Below are 4520 nucleotides of genomic sequence, written 5' to 3'. Positions count from 1 at the left end.
ACTGCTATTATTTAGTGTACCTTTGGCTCTCTTTTATTCCATCCTTGCCCCTAGCTCCGTGAAAAGCAAACAATTATAATACCCTTAAAGTACTGTATAAACACAGGGCACTTAAAAATGAATCATACTTATTTGCACTTCAGCTTCTTAGCATACAATTATTTCTAAGTGTCATCTGGTATAAAAGTCATCTCCTATCTTGACATATTACATCTTCACTTTCAGCAGGTGTATTTTTATTCCTTGTTTTTAGAAACATCACAGAAGGAATCTTATCATGAAACAACATCAGTCAGCAGTAATGTCTTAAAAATGGTCTCTCTGTTTTGCTTTTATTATGTAATCCGATAAGCGACAGTACAGAAGCATACGTTTCCACATCTTTAACCGATTCCATTGTTTAAATGAAGATAAATCTTGCTCGCTGTATGCACTGTGAATTGTTGCTACAGAATGGGAATATATATACCGTTATGTTTTTGCCTTACATTTAAGAATCCGTTCTCTTAACTACCATTCTGTACACTTTCATTATCACACTTTCTTATGTTTACAATCTCTCTGTTGTCTTCCTGACTTTATTAAAGCTGGATTTTTGACCCCCTGCAACAGCGTCGCATCTCGAAATGTGAGCTAAATCAATACTGGAGGGTAGCGAGCTGTCAGTCAAAAGACAATATCTCTTCTGATGCATTTGTGTGCGTCAACTCCTCCGTTGGTTATCAGCATCATAATGACAAATCGCATGTGAAAAGACAATACTGAATGTCAAATCAAAGAGGCTTCTTATTCCCAAACCGATCCCCCCGGTGTACACAGCGAGAGGGTTGCTAATCAAGAGTCAACGTTGCTACAGTTACATTGGGCCATTAAAGCAGCGATGCGGGACAATTTTTCTGTTATTCAGTTTGAATGATATAAACCAACATCTAATAGGCATCTCTGGAATCTCAAGGCCGCGGATGCGTGTTCCGCAGGACAATGCTCGATAGTCTGCAGCAGTAATAAGCAGAGACTCCTGGCCTCCTAATTGCTTGCTGGGCCTGAGCATGGCTCATCAGAGAAGGGCTTAATTGGCCATCACTACCCAGGCAAGCATGAGGCTAAGGCTAGCCCTGTTCCTGCCTGTGAGCTTTTACCAAGATGCTTGCAGAATAAGTAAGTAGCTCCATTTATTTCTGCATTGCTGCCACTAATGAACACAGTTTAGCCCGGAGGTCTTGATCGTCGTGTTGCACTCCGTCTTGGTCTTAGTGCGTTTGGTGTGTTTGTAGCCGCGGTTTGGCTGGTGTTGTTCCAGTATTTGGTCTTTTTTCTTACTGCTAAGCATCAACGTAATGAAGTGCTTCCCGCTTTTTGGTATTGGGGTCTCTAGTGCAAAGCTGACTCGCTGGGAGATAAGTGTCTTCAGCTGCTGGCAATCAATTTATTTGCCCTCTAATGTTGAATGCGTGCGCGGAATGAATGCTGAAAGACATGGAAAGATGGAAAAGGGAACCCGAGTTGAAGCCGCTGTCTATGTGCATCCCTGTTCGCTCTGAGAAACGATCCTTTCAGACTCTTCATGGAACATTACACTATCCCGAAAAATACAATCACACGTGAACATGGAGCCTATTTCGATAGATACCCAGTTAATGTTAGAACATCAACAAAGAAATGACATGATTTTTTTTTCATTTCCACACTTGAGCAATTATGCATTCTTATTACTTTTTTTACTCTGTCCTGATAAGCCAGATATCATAGCCTGTGGAGAGAAAATACGGCCTTTGAGTTTCACACCTCACAGGTTTTGTTTCAGTGCTGATTTTAGAGGTGACAGACATTCCTGAACCTCTCCTTGGAAAAGTTGCCACATCCCTGGAAGAAAAAAAGACACCCACACATAATGCAGTATTGATTGGTGCTTAAATCGGTTTGATAACAGCTTTGTCAAATCAGCTCTTTTAACAATCAGATTAGAGCTTTTAGTACAATCGATTGGGAGGGATTTCAAATCTACAAGACGACAGTTACAGAGAAGCACATAGCTAAAGCCTGGCCGCCCATGGAAAGGATCTAAGCCTGCATCCACTGTTCACAATCACTTTCTATTTTTTTTGTTACAGTGCTGCTGCTATACAGAAAGACAATCTGAAAGCAATTGCTGGAACAGAGGGGGACATAGTGAGGAATGATAACCAGCCTTGTGACCTGAACCAGCAAACGCTGCTCGAGTAGCAAACTCCAAAGATTCTTTACAGTACATCACACAGATGTGGCAGCATCATCTGCACACAGCTCCCGGACAATAGAGGACATGCGACAGAGATCGACTTGTCAGTTCGCCGCGTGTCACCCAGAACAATACCATGATATCGATTCTCGCAGCTGAATCTGAATTAATGTCACACAGTGTGACACCCAGATGAAACAAATGCCACCTGAAATGCCACGCGCGGTAAATACGGACAGCCCCGCAGCGGCCGAATCATTCGAAAGTAAAGCGCACTCCGCCGAGGTTACCGCCATTTACACTTAAAACCGCAAGGTGTTACGCTGTTGCATCCATTATTTCATTATGCTGGGTTAGCATGCATCTGGGATGAATTAAGAGTGGCTTTATGAGTCACCGCGTCAGCGGGCGATATGGAGCCAGAGAATGGAGGTGTTCACTGGTAATTGCCGGTATTCTCTGTATTCGACGTTGAAAGGTTCTCTCTTGAGCTATAATTCTGGTTGCCAAGTCAGCGAGAGGCGACTGCGCTGACTCCTCTCTTGGGCTTCTTAATTGGCTTTGTTATTGCAGACCTGTGCAGGGTGAAGGCGGCGAGTGAGAATCTGGGCCTCGCTATATAAGACACAGAGCTTTCGACTGTGACCCTCCTCCCAGGGGCAGAGTGTTCACAGCTGCTCTCTCTGGAGAAGGTGACCTGGCTTTGGATCCCTCTCTGTGCTTCTCCCAGCGGAACCCCCCCCCCCCACATCCTCTCTTCTCCTCTCCTCTCCTCTCCTCTCCTCTCGGAGGTCATCTTCTACACCATCATTGAGTTTTCTCCCCCCCACCCCTTTTTTTGTCAGCACCCGTCCGTTTGGCCCAGCAGGGAGTCGCTAATTCTCTCCGCCCTGCAAATTTCCACACTTTTCCGGCGTGGGATGCCAACACCTCTTCAGTGCCTTACTCTGGCATCACCACCCCCTCCCACCAACACACACACACACACACACACACACACACACACACACACACACACACTAATGCATATAAGACAAAATTCTCCACACCGGCTCGACCCCACACTCTCTGGGCTTTTAGAAGTGAGAGAACAGGATTGGCGTACGTGACAGTCATAACAGAATAGCCCTGTATTATTTTGGGTGCACCGAGGCATTTGACATATTTACTAACAGTGATGTTCACTGAACAATTCTTCTGCTGACCACCCCTTTCAAAAGCTTAAGAGTAAATGACTCTCTGGCACTCTGTGAGTGACGAGAGCTCACAATGCGTTTTGGTGTTTTGAGTGTCAAAAAGAGAGGAAGCACAAAGCAGGTGGTTTACTATGTTAGGGCAACGCAACAACATGTGCAATCCACTCCCTATTGTGAGTTCTTGACCCATTTTCTATAACAGCTTGTTGTCATCAGCGGCCATTAAGCTTTCATATCCCAGTGTGCAACACTGCGCTTCCCTGTGTATGACGCACACAGTATATGTAGGCATGAAAAAACAAACCACATAAGATACATTTTTAATTGTAACTTTGTAATGACATGCCTCTAAAGAGCTTTCAAGTAGACTTTAGTGTACGTGTGACTTGAATATGCAGCATTAGTCTATGTATTATGAGGAAATTGCTTTTGAGCTGTAACAGCTACAGTAAGGCTGTCATTGCTAGACAAGCGAACATTATAGTCATTTCACCATATGTATTATTGCTTCTCATTGGAGATATTAATTCATCTTGATGTCATGTTCAGTTTAAGCTACTCTGCATAATATATAAAGTTATTCTCCACAGATAAATGGCCTCGTTTAAGGATATCATCCACAAAGAATATATAATATACAAAATGAGACTGAAAACGTCCCATAAACACTCAAATTGTTCTTTTTACATGTTTTTATCCTCATGCTAAGCTAAGCTAATCTCATCTGTCTACAGCTCCGTACATACAGTAACACACTAGCATGAGAGCGATGTCAACCTTCGCTTGTAACTCTCCACAAGAAAACGAAGAAGCGTATTTCCCAAAATGTGAAACTGCTCCTTTAAATACTGCCAAAATCTGATTTAAATGAAACTTTTTAGAAAGTAATTTGGTTGAACTTCGACTGCATGTAACACAAGATTTTTAAAACCAAACTTACCGAAAAGAAAACCTCCTTAAAACTTGAAGAAAGTCTCAGTGGTAGAAGCTGTAATTACTGTACATGCTGGTGACAATAAACTCAGAATGATGGGCACAGAGAGTATGGCTGCAAATGAATGCCAGCGTTGATATCCGGCCTCTGGTGAATGCTACTGATGCGCATC

Source organism: Cebidichthys violaceus, unplaced genomic scaffold (assembly GCF_023349555.1).
Source record: "Cebidichthys violaceus isolate CVI_PGR_0920_01 unplaced genomic scaffold, fCebVio1.0.p SCAF_2, whole genome shotgun sequence".
Lineage (NCBI taxonomy): Eukaryota > Metazoa > Chordata > Actinopteri > Perciformes > Stichaeidae > Cebidichthys > Cebidichthys violaceus.
This window is presented reverse-complemented; position numbering follows the sequence as displayed.